The 13,745-nt window shown below is 36.1% G+C and overlaps 1 protein-coding gene across 1 annotated transcript in view; it reads right to left on the bottom strand.

The window, feature by feature from the left end:
• ERBB4 (erb-b2 receptor tyrosine kinase 4) overlaps positions 1-13,745 on the bottom strand; it is a 1,095,516-nt gene that overhangs the window by 333,444 nt on the left and 748,327 nt on the right. The window lies entirely within an intron of this gene.

Below are 13,745 nucleotides of genomic sequence, written 5' to 3'. Positions count from 1 at the left end.
AAAAAAAACCCCAAAGTGAGCAAAAGGAAAGAAATCATAAAGATTGATCAGAAATAAATGAAAAAGAAATGAAGGAAACAATAGCAAAGATCAATAAAACGAAAAGCTGGTTCTTTGAGAAGATAAGCAAAATTGATAAACCATTAGCCAGACTCATCAGCAAATAAAGGGAGAAGAGGCAAATCAACAGAATTAGAAATGAAAAAGAAGTAATGACTGACACTGCAGAAATACAAAAGATCATGAGAGACTACTACAAGCAACTATATGCCAAAAAATTGAATAACCTGAAAGAAATGGATAAATTCTTAGAAAGGTACAATCCTCCAAGACTGAACCAGGAAGAAATAGAAAATATGAACAGACCAGTCACAAGCACTGAAATTGAGACTGTGATTAAAAATCTCCCAACACACAAAAGCACAGGGCCAGATGGCTTCACAGGCAAATTCTATCAAACATTTAGAGAAGAGCTAACACCTATCCTTCTCAAACTCTTCCAAAATATAGCAGAAGGAGGAACACTCCCAAACTCATTCTACGAGGCCACCATCACCCTGATACCAAAACCAGGCAAAGATATCACAAAAAAAGAACATTACAGGCCAATATCATTCATGAATACAGATGCAAAAATCCTCAACAAAATACTAGCTAACAGAATCCAGCAGCACATTAAAAAGATCATACACCATGATCAAGTAGGGTTTATCCCTGGAATGCAAGGATTCTTCAATATATGCAAATCAATCAATGTGATACATCATATCAACAAAGTGAAGGATAAAAACCATATGATCATCTCAATAGACAGAAAAAAGTTTTGACAAAATTCAATATCCATTTACGATAAAAACTCTCCAAAAAGTGGGCATAGAAGGAAATTACCTCAACATAATAAAAGCCATATGTGACAAACCAACAGCCAACATCGTTCCAAATGGTGCAAAAATGAAAGCATTCCCTCTAAGGACAGGAATAAGACAGGGGTGTCCACTCTCACCATTATTATTCAAGATAGTTTTGGAAGTTTTAGCCACAGCAATTGGAGAAAGAAATGAAATAAAAGGAATCCAAATTGGAAAAGAAGTGAAATTGTCACTCTTCGCAGATGACATGATATTATATATAGAAAACCCTAAAGTCTCTACCAGAAAACTGCTAGCAGAAATTGATGAATTCAGTAAAGTGGCAGGATATAAAATTAATGCACAGAAATCTCTTGCATTCCTATACACTAACAAGGAAAGAGCACAAAGAGAAATTAAGGAAACTCTCCCATTTACCACTGCAACGAAAAGAATAAAATACCTAGGAATAAACCTGCCTAAGGAGGCAAAAGACCTGCATGCAGAAAACTATAAGACACTGATGAAAGAAATCAAAGATGATACAAACAGATGGAGGTACATACCATGTTCTTGGATTGGAAGAATCAATATTGTGAAAATAGACTATCTTACCCAAAACAATTTACAGATTCAATGCAATCCCTATCAAATAACCAACAGCATTTTTCGCAGAACTAGAACAAGAAATGTTACAATTTCTATGGAAATGCAAAAGACCCCGAAGAGCCAAAGCAATCTTGAGAAGGAAAGATGAAGTTGGTGGAATTAGGCTTCCTAACTTCAAACTATACTACAAGGCCATAGTGATCAAGACAGTATGGTACAGGCACAAAAATATAAAGAAACATCAATGGAACAGAATAGAGAACCCAGAGGTAAACCCACATACATATGGGCACCTTATCCTTGAGAAAGCAGACAAGAATATACAATGGAAAAAAGACAGCCTCTTCAATAAGTGGTGCCGGGAAAAGTGGACAGCAACATGTCAAAGAATGAAATTAGAACACTTCCTAACACCATACACAAAAATAAACTCAAAATGGATTAAAGACCTAAATGCTAGGCCAGACACTATCAAACTCCTAGAGGAAAGCATAGGCAGAACAGTCTATTACATACATCAAAGCAACATCCTTTTGGACCCACCCCCTAGAATAATGGAAATAAGAATAAACAAATGGGACCTAATGAAACTTAACAGCTTTTGTACAGCGAAAGAAACCATAAACAAGACAAGAAGACAACCTTCAGAATGGGAGGAAATATTTGCCAATGAAGCAACGGACAAAGGATTAATCTCCAAAATACATAAGCAGCTCATGCAGCTTAATACCAAAAAAGCAAATAACCCAATCCACAAATAGGCGGAAGACCTAAATAAACATTTCTCCAAAGAAGATATGCAGATGGCTAACAAACACATGAAAAGATGCTCAACATCACTAATCATTAGAGAAATGCAAGTCAAAGTCACAATGAGGTATCACTTCACTCTGTTCAGAATGGCCATCATCAAAAAAACCTAGAGACAAGAAATGTTGGAGAGGGTGTGGAGAACAGACAACTCTCCTGCACTGTTGGTGGGAATGTAAGCTGGTACAGCCACTATGGAAAACAGTTTGGAGGTTCCTTAAAAAACTGAAAATGGAACTACCATATGATCCAGTAATCCCACTGCTGGGCATATACCCAAAGAAAACCAACATCCAAAAAGAAACATGTACCATAATGTTCACTACAGCACTATTTACAATAGCCAGGACATGGAAGCAACCTAAATGTCCATTAACAGATGAATGGATAAAGAAGATGTGGCACATATATACAATGGAATATTACTCAGCCATAAAAAGGAATGGAACTGAACTATATGTTATGAGGTAGACAGATCTAGAGACTGCCATACAGAGTGAAGTAAGGCAGAAAAAGAAAAACAAACACCGTATGCTAACTTATATATATGGAATCTGAAGTAATGGTACTGATGAATCCAGTGACAGGGCAAGAGTGGAGATGCAGATGTAGAGAATGGACTTGAGGACACGGGGCTGGGGGGCGAAGGGGAAGCTGGGATGAAGTGAGAGAGTAGCATAGACATAGATACACGACCAACTGTAAAATAGCCAGTGGGAAGTTGCTGTATAACAAAGGGAGATCAACTCGATGATGGGTGATGCTTTAGATGGCCAGGACAGGGAGGGTGGGAAGGAGTCGCGGGAGGGAGAGGATATGGGGATATATGTATAAATACAGCTGATTCACTTTGGTGTACCTCAAAAACTGGTACAAGAGTGTAAAGCAATTATATTCCAATAAAGAGCTTAAAAAAATAAATAAATAAAATGAGGACAAGAAAAAGAGGAATTAGTAGTAGCCTATGTAAATGGGAGAAACATTTTGGGGAACTGAGACTTTGCCAATACTGTCCCATTCTGCCTATTTCCATGTTTTAATCTACTACATAATTCTTTTTCATTATTTATTGTGATAATTCTTTTAAAACTATTTGAGAAAATATACCACTTAAAAACAAGAATCTGACATTTCCATTCAGCTTAGTAATAGCATAATTATTTAAATTAATATTTCTACCTCCTGTCATTCTGACCCAATTGAAGATCTTAAGCATAAAATAAAATAAAAATTTAAACAAATATTTCTGTCACTTTAACAACTAATTTTTAAAAATAAGTGCTGATTATTGCATATAAGCATTACTTCAATTCACCTTTGCTTTAACAATGCACTATTCACCATAGAAATTAGCAAATACAGGTAAGTTCATCTTTTATGCTTGTCCATCAGATGTTACTAAAAATGTAGCTTTTGTGTTCTTTTTTTTAGGAGCTAGAGTCCCTGAGCCACTTTGATAATTTTAAGAGTCATAAATTCATGCTGGAAGTTTTGCTTGTTTGTGGAACTGCCTGACAGCAGAGTTGGGATTTAATATGTACCTCTGTACTGCTTTCTGCAAGTAAAATGCCAGGACAGTTGAAGAGTTACAAAATATAAAGTCACTGGCAACCATAAAAGATTATATCCTCAAACTGCCTCTAGCTAAAGGCAGTGCAGTTACATCCCTGGATTCTTCTTTCAGTTCTTTTAAAAACTGGCATTCTTGACCTCTTAACACTACTTTACAGGGGAAAGAGTTAGAGAACAGTATCTTTTTTATGACCATATATTTAAAAAAAAAAAGGAAGTGAAACATTTTTGAAAGCCTACACTAAACCAGTTCCTATTCTTGTCCAGATGATACAAACATGAATAAGTCAGTGTTCTGCCCTCAAGGAGTTTTCAAGGACCAAGAAATGGGCAGAAATATAGGTGAATAATTACAATAATCAAAAACATAGGTATGCATATAGCAGAGAAAAAAGATTTTAAAAAAGGTTCTCCAGAAGGGGTGGGCATTTCAATTGGGCTTGGATGTTTTATTTGCCCAGTAGAGAAAGGGAGGGAAGGAAGTTCCAGGCTGAATGGTTAACCTCAGCACAGAGGCATGGATGAGAACAGCTTTTGGGGGCCATTATGAACACTCTGTGGTCCCATGAGCAGCTTTCATAGAAAGAGCTGTTGAAGTATGAGCATACAAAGGATCTTGAAAGTCTTGGTTGGCGTTTACTCCGTACAGGTGTTATGGTGTTGGTCAGGGTTTTTGAGCTTTGAAATGATGCGGTTTGCCCTGAAAGGTAGAAGAGGGTGTCAGGTTATGATTCCTAAAAGTTAGTGCTGACACTTGAGTAGCTTGTACAAAATGCTGATTTTATAGTCTGCAATGAGGCATAGGAATCCATATTTTTAAAGAACAATCCCTGGAATTCTGATGATAATGTTTCCAAGATGGCAAAGCATATATAAAAAAAAAATAATGGTTTGGCATATAACTCCAAACTCTATTAACATCACGGCCATATTCTGTAACAATAAGCATCTGCTCAGATTCTTGGTAACCAAAGGTACAGAGTTAAACAGTGTAAAAATCTAGCAGTCTCTCATTTCTTAGTGTTTAATTTGTGAATATATTTCAATCAATTTTCATTTTCTTTTCCCCCAGGAGTCCTAGAAAATACATAGGTTTTATTTTCAAATTTAAATTATTCACAATCACCCATATGATACTAACGTTACAATATGATTCCAGCAAATGATATATTAGTAGAGTTTAATAATATTAATGTAATGTGGAATTGTTCTTTTTTTATCAGATGTTAATACTTTTCGTACTCTTATCAGACAGTTTCTTATAGTCATGTGTTTACTCACCCTCACACTTTTGTTCTTTAGATTGACTTTACATTTTTTTCTAGTCTTAACTCAATCTTCCTATCTTGTCTCTGATTTGAAAGTGAATTACTGAATGCAAACTTTACTGTTACACATTTTGCTTTCAGAAAAGAATAGTCAGGTATTTTCACTAACTAGAAAGACAAAGTTAAAAATTAAAAATATATATATGTGGAATTTTTCATTTAGCAGTAAATTAAATCAGGAGTTAGGAGTTTAAAATGTTTTACTCATCACTGTATTGAAAAAGAAATGAGCAATGTCAACCTCATTAAACTTTTCTACAAGTATCATCATGTTATTCGTTTCAAGCAATCTAAAGCCAAAGGGTTGAGAGTAGTGTACATGCTCATGTGATCAAGATTAATTTTGTACAGAAGGATGAAATATAGCAAGTTTAGTCTGCAACATTTCTACCCACCCTTTCGTCAAAGACTCAGCAACCTAGGACTAATCTGTGACTGCCAGAGCACACAGTATCTCCAAGCCCAGTACCACTCCAGACAGGATTATAGACAAATAGCTGATAGACTAACCAGTTAATGTGGCACACAGAATTGTGCAAAGGTTTGAAAGTACTGAGCCAACTTAGTAAATTTTCATTTCTTCTGAGGCCTTCTGTAAACACACATCAATCTAGAATAGATATGATAATAGCAGAAACCCCAGGTATAAATAGCAGGCTGGACAAAGTTGGGAAGGAAAAGCTGCAAGAGTGCCATTTTTCAAAACCCCTTAAATCATACCTATGGGCTATCAGATACTCTATTAGCATGTTGAGTTTAGATGTTTCTACCTATAGATAAACATAGAATGGGCAGATCTACATAAGTTTCAGTGTCAAAAAGAAATTTGATGATAACCTATTTAGTGCTTATGATTGTTACTTATCACTTACATCTATAGCCTCATGTGATCGTAACAGTTACTGATAGTTAGAAATAGATATTAACATACGAAAGGAATCGTACTTCTCATTGAATGTAAAGAGCTGATAGAATGCTCTCTGTTATTACTATTCCATACATTATATACTTCTTCCAGCATACCTTTGAACTCTTGTAGGCTACTATAACCAACAGAGACAAACTTCAAAGAGAACCATAGCAAAGGGCCAAATACTTTTGTAAAGGTCATACTATCAATAACACAATATGACTCAAATTATAAGAAAAAAATTAAAAATTTTCCTGAAAACCTGGAAGCTTCCATATTTGATACTGTCAAACATTTCTTTCAAATCAAGCAATTAAAAAGAATTAATTATCACCATAGCTGTGAGCAGAGTAGCATATAGGAATTCCACCCACTGAGGAACAGAATTAGCTCCAATCAATGTCAAATGTATTTCTAAAACATATAAATAAGAGATATGAACAAAACGGGGAACCTTATCAGCAGGCTTAGTGTATTAAAATGTGTCTGCTGTTTGCAATCAACAACAGTGATAAGAATAAGTAGATTTATGAACGCTTATGATGAACCAGCCAGGGCCACTGAGAGCAGCCAAGAGCATCCTTCAGAGTGACCACAGTGTGACTACCATTTAACTGCTTGCTTCCCAGGGGAGGAGCACTGGTTTGTTTGCTCATTGCTCAAAAATTTCTGGGCCTTTGACCCTGGGTTCCTCAGCTGTGATGCAACCCACTGCACAGGTAGCATCCCTCTGAGCCTGTTGCACTGCCCTGTGGGACTTGGTGACAGGGAAACTGGCAGAACTCTGCTAATACTCATGTGCATTGCTGTGTTGTAATAAACTGTCTTGTTTTGCCCCCCACCCCTCAAAAGGGATACATATCTAGATGATACTCCCTTGGAGGTCTGCAGTGTACAACCTGTTCGGCCTTATGTGGTAGCAGCCCTTTCAGGAATATTCTAAGAATTTTATGTGTATTAATGCATACACCCTAATAGGCTGATACTTTCCAAAATTTATATGTCCAGCCAAGACCATGTGGAAACAGGTTTATGCTTTGACCTGTTTATAAAATATCAACACCTGTAAGATTAGCAGGCATTTAAATATTTACATGTCAAAAAATTAATCCCTGATCTTCCCACCCCACCAAAAAATTATCCCTGTAAAGCCTTCTCCATCTCAGTCAACAGCAGCACAATCCTTCCAAAGGCTCATGTTAGACAGTTTGAAGTCATTCTCAGCAACTCTTTTTCTCTCACATCCCAGAGCCAAATTCAGTAGCATATCCAGTTGACCTTAGCTTCAAAATATATCTAATGTCCAATCATTTCCCACCACCCGCACCACTAAGCCACTATCATCTCTTGCTTGGATTAATGCAACAATCTCCTAACTGATGTCCTAGTTTCCACTCTGGCTCCTTTACAATCTCTTCTCAATATATTAGCCAGTGTGATGTTCTTAGACCAGGTCAAATCCCAGTAACCTCCCACCTCTCTCAAAGTAAAAGCCAAAGCTCCTTAACAGTGGTCTTCAAGACCCAGGAATATCTGGTCCTCTCCTGCATGCCGCCAGAACCTTGCCTCCTGCTCTCCCCTCCTGCTCTCCCCTCCTGACTCACTCCTCTCATTCTCACTCCTGCTGTTCCCAGGACACAAACAAGGCGCCTGCTCCGCTTAGGGCGCTTCTGCTTTTCCTCCTCGGAACTCTCTCTGACAGCTTGCAGTCAAATGGTTCACCTGCTTTCTTGCTTTTCTTAGATGCTACCTCTCAGTGAGGTCTTCTCTTACCCATACTATTTATATTAAATATTTCAGATGGATTTGCTAGATGTTATTTCTGGCACACATGCAAATTAAAATGTTATAAAATGAAGAAAACATAAAAGAAGAAAATGGTTATCATGTATAAACTTTGCATTTTGGTGTTTTTGTTTTTTTTGAAGTATATATATACAGACTTTAAATTAATATAATACTCTATAAGCTTTGTAATCTGCTATTTTCATTTGATATTTTATTCTATACATTTTCAAGTGATATTAAATAAATGTGATTTTTGGGGGGTGGGGGTGGATTTACCTCCCATCATATAGACAAACTAAAATTCAATTAACCTTTTTGCTTTATGGAATAGTTAGGAGATGTAAGAAATCAATACCTATTTTTTAAATGAAAATACACAGGAAAATATCACGAATTGCATGTCACATTTAAAGATTTAAAGGTCATGGAGGGATGACTGGGATATCAGAAAGGACTTGACTGTGTTGTTCTTTACATAATTCTGGAATACATTGATGGGATCTGGAATAGTTGTGTGAACCTGCAGATGACTGGCACATGTGTCAGAATATTTGATAAAATAATTGATGTCCTTGCAGGCCTAAATTGATGTGCTGGTTCTAGCAGTATGTCAAAGGCCTCTGTACATATCCATCACATTGGACCTTTCAATCACTGAGTTGGATAAAACAATGAAATATGCTTACTTTACCATTTTTGAAAAGGACACAACTCTGGATGAAGCAGTGCTTGCTCATCCATAGGAAAACAGTTCAGATTTTAAAAGCACTTGGTAGGCAAAACAAGCCAAAATAAACAGCAAGAAATTTAACAGGATCAGTACAAATCCTTGCATTTGTGGTTGTAAATCAGTATTTCATGTGAAAACCAACAGACAGATATACACATACATAGAGTCTATCTGGTATGGGACAGGTAGAAATTTCAATACTTACTCTGCTGCTGTGTCATTCCTTAGGTTAGATAACTTCTCTATTTTTTTTTTAAGTATTTATCCTATACATGGAGGTTTACACTACGTTGCGTAATCCAATCTAGACATCATCATCATCATCAGCCTTACCACATCATCTATCATTTATTGAGCACTTCCTACATTCTAACTAATAGACTAAGGGCTTTACACATAGTATCTCATTTAACTTACACAATACCATTATAAGTACTATTACTTGTTCCATTTTATAGGTAAGAAAACAGAAAGCAGCCTTTACATGGAAGAAGAGACTACTCCCTTTAGAGCATGTCAGCACTTTTTATATTTAGCATGTTTGCTTGTCAAAAGTTTTTGTTCCTGCCCATTTTTAAATTTCTAATTGACATTTACTTCAATTTTACTATTTGTTTAATAAGGTTCAACTGTAAATGGGGCTAAAATAAGTGTCAGTTTAATATAAACACATTTTAGCAATTAGCAGTTATAACTGTAATAGGAAATTATACCCCACAGTTGAGAGACGATAAAATATTCAAAAATGCCATTATTTAAAAATACTCTCGCATACACAACCAATTTACAATATTATCATTTACTGCTCTAAGAGTTCATCTACATGCTGGTAAATGCAGAAAACATAAGCTTTGAAATCACTTTTATCTGCATTCAGTTTTCGTTATTTACAATTAGTGGGACCTTAGGCCACAAACTTTACCTGAGAGCTGACTTTGTCATTTATAAAATACAAATGATGATACTTACTTCCTATAGATGTTATGAGTGATTAAGTGGAATGGCATATGTAAACTGCCTGGCACATCACAGGCATCAATCAGTGTTAGTTCCCTTCTCCCTCCCTCATAGCTCTGTATATAAAAATATAAAGAACAACAAAGTGAGACAGAGAGATGGAGACAGTCAGCAGAGGTGATACAGTAGACAAATGAAGTAACCTGGAGACAGAAGCATTTATGCAGACAGAGTTGAAAAGATCAGTAAGGTACCACCGTCAAGCTACAGGAAAGGGGAGGATGCAACACCTTAGGAACTTTGGCAGGCTCAGCAGACAGGGACAGTGGGTTTCAGAGGTCTCGCTTCAGTGGAGTTTGAGAAGCCACAGTCTCAGCAGGAATGTTACTAATAGTCCAAATGCAGTGAAATCTCACTCTGCTCCTGGAATACTGCACTCCTGAATATTTCGGCTTAGTTACATGAAGGAAGGGAGAGAGCAGAGAATATTTCAAGGTATGCGACGGAAAGAGAAACTCATGGTGGCACAATACTTTGGATTACTGCATCCCATAACCCTCATCTGTGAGTTCTCCAGGCAGAGGTGCTAATGGATCCCTGAGGAACCATAAACACGCACATGTTCAGTTTGTGAGTGGTCTCACATTTGAGAAGCATGGTTCCACAGCCAAAATTCATATGAAAGGAATTTACTCCTCTCAAAGGGTATTTTAAATGGGATCCGAAGCATTGCCCATGGCCACAATTCTAAATATTTTCTCAACTCTCACTCTCTGAAGTCTCTCATTCACCAGAACCCAATCTACCATGCTCTCTCTTTTCCTCTCTGCATGCCTTTTCCCATCACAAAGCTTTCACCTTTCTACTCTCCCCCAATGTATCATTATTATGGCATTGATTGACTTAGCTATTCTCCCTAAATAGTTTTTATCCCATCCAGCTCTCTGGTTAAATGATTCTCTGCCCATTTTTTAGTGCATTTATATCCTAAATGTGCAATGAAACATTCTAGGAAGACTGTGTGTGGGGTGTGGAGTGTGGGTGTGTGTGTGTGTGTGTGTGTGTGTGTGTGTGTGTGTGTGTGTCTGGAGGTGTGAGGAACAGTTTGGTCCAGTTTACTGGAAAGATCAAGCTGGCAGATACAGAATGTTTGAGTGGATGGGAAAGTAAGACCTCAAATAGTCCCACATTTGTCATTTACATCCTATCAGAGTAGTCATTACTGGAGAAGCGATGCACTGGTTCTATTTCACCATGAACATTACAAAATTCCCAATATTCCATGTGTGGCATGGTATCCATGAGCAGCCTGTTATCATCTGGCTTCTACTTGATAGCTCCAAGAACAGACCTATCTCCTACATGAATTAATAAGAAACAGGTATTATCACAGGAAAACTGAAATGGATGAAATTATTACAAGGTCCTTAAGGGAAGAAACCACTTCTTCTCCACAATTCTTAACAGTACTCAAAACACAGTAGGGGTCCCAGATCAAATAACCTGACATTTTCTTCACTAAGAGACCAATATCTTCACACTATAATGATAACCCAGCTTCTTCCACCCTGAATAAAATTTGAAAGGTCTCATAATGTCTGTGGTTTGAGACTTTATAATTATGGCTGGGGCCATTAATCTTGTAGCCTCCCTTTTTTATTATATCTGAGATTGAGACTGAATTTTTGTTACAGATTGCTAGCCTGTAGCAGTTAGTTGGGGTGATGAGACATCACTGCGACAGATAACAAAGAAAAATGGGTAACAAATTGGAAAAGATTAGGTAGATCCATGGCACTATATTAAACAAAATCTTTGAGGTATAACAGCCAGAAGTCTCATCTTATGTTCCTACAATTCTTTCATCTGTCAAAGGGACTTAGCTATTTTTATACACATATATTTTTTCCTCCCCCAAGTCCTCACACTTAAAGTCAAAAAACCGCATTAACAAATAGGCACATTTCTAAAATGCCACTGTAAGCCTAAGGAATGAAAATGTGATTTTAAAATTGATGAAGGTTATAAGAAAGTGACCCAAAAGGCATTACAGTAAGTAATAAGCCTAAAATGTCTTGGTGTAAAATGTTTTCATTAATTTGCCTTTGAAGTTCACACACACAAAAACTACAACTCAAGTTTAATGGCTTTATAAAATAAGATTTCATCAACAGGAATCCTTGTTGATGGAACAGGAGTTTCTTGTTGATGTCCTACTAGATAGATCTGGAAACTGAGTTATTATTTATAGAAAAATATAAATAATTTGTAAACTACTGCATATATATCCACTGTCTTCCTTTGCAAAGTCCTTATCAGCTAGCATATTAAAGATTAGTCAGAGTTTAGATATAATGCAATTTTATCATATAGCAGGCATTGTTCTAAGCTATTTATTTCTCATAACAAAATTAGAAGGAAAATACTACTACAGATGAAGAAGCTGAGCCCTAGGAAGTTTAATAACTTGCTTAAGATCATACAGTAAGTGATAGGCCTGAGATTGGAGCCCAGAAATATAGGTTCCAGATTACATACTCTTAACCGATATAGTCAAGTGTCCAATTTACATAAACAGATACAAGAATAGAATAGTCATGTAGGACAAAGGAGAACAGAGCACACAAAATGGATTAAAACACACACAGGAAGACAAATTTTAACTTTGTCATAATAAGGCCTGGTTTTGATGGGATTAGAGCAAATACTGAGGAAGTTCGATGGACTTTAGGAGGTCAAGAAACCAGTAGGCAAGGATGTTGAATGAGATCATTAACACACACTTATTCAAAGTCGCCTAGGGAATGGCTTGCATGGAGATAAAAGGTGATTTGGGGTCACTTGCTAAAATCTTTGATGTACCTGAGGAAGGAGCGGTATTTAGCAGATGACCACAAAGAGCCGGGTGGAGGGGGTACGACAGGTGAATGTCAAGAGCATTAAAACTGGTGTCCTTCCCACTTTCATCTCCACAAAATTATAGAAATATTTACTTATAAATGTAATGGGGAGCTAAGAGAAGGTTGATCACAGCCCCAGCTTTAGGATAGGATACAGAATAAGTAGTGCTTTATAGGAGGAACAAATCTCAATTACAAATATTAGAAATGATAATAGCTAACATTTATTGAGCACTTACTATGTGGCAGGCATTTTTTTTTTAAACATTTTCCTTTATTATCTCAACTAATTCTCATGTGAGAAAAATGAAGGATAAAGGAGCTAAACAATGACAGTTAAGAAATTACAGTTAGAAGAAACTCTTGGAGTCAAGATTCAAACTTACGTAGAAACCTAGAGCTTGAGCTCAGCCATTAGCCTAACCTTTGGGGCAGAGAAGTAAAAGAATAATTGTGCAAAAAGAATGAAGATGAAGGGGGTTTTGCTTTGGAATAGGGTAAGATAAAAGGTTTTAGAAGGTAGGAAAAGGAGAAGGGAGAGAAAGAACAATAATATCTAGTTTTTCTCTATGAGTACTCATTCAAATATTTTTAAAGTAACATATATTCTTACCCTAAATTAAGTTACTACTGATGAAACGTTTTGTTTTGTTTTGTTTTGTTTTTCTCCCTCAGATAAAATGTCTGGGTCCACTGTGTGGATTAATAGAAATAATTTATTTCATAAGAATGTTACGAAACTGCATGATATTAATTTATCTTTCTCTACTGATTCAAACAGGAAGATCTCTGTCAGTTGTACCACCATAAGGAACCTCAGACGTGTATTTATTCCACTAAAAATACACAGCAATTTTTTAAATAAAATATCTGATTTTTAAAATTATGCAACTAAATAAAATTTAGAAATGAAAAAGTGTTGGTTATGCAACATTTTATTGCTTTTAAAATCTTTTAGTTTTATCATTGTATTTTTTCCTAGCAAAGCAAATTTCTTTATTCTGAAAAATACATTTTGGCATATGATAACTAGTAATAGCTAATTATCAACAAAGTAACTAGTAACTTGAGCATATAGGTAGCTCTTCTGATCCTGTATTCTATTTCCTGAGTATAGAGTTTGAACTTATTCTATAGAAAATATTTTTTTAAAAGCTGCCTAGATCAAAATCTTAGTTTAATAAAGTGTGAGGAGGTAGGAGAATAAAAGTGGCTGATCAGGACACTAATTTTGAGATGACTTTTCCTTTGTACATTTTTTTAATCAACTTTGTTTTCTTTTATATATTTCTT

Source organism: Hippopotamus amphibius, chromosome 8 (assembly GCF_030028045.1).
Source record: "Hippopotamus amphibius kiboko isolate mHipAmp2 chromosome 8, mHipAmp2.hap2, whole genome shotgun sequence".
Lineage (NCBI taxonomy): Eukaryota > Metazoa > Chordata > Mammalia > Artiodactyla > Hippopotamidae > Hippopotamus > Hippopotamus amphibius.
The sequence above is the reverse complement of the archived record's forward strand: the minus strand, read 5'-3'. Positions and strand labels throughout refer to the sequence as shown.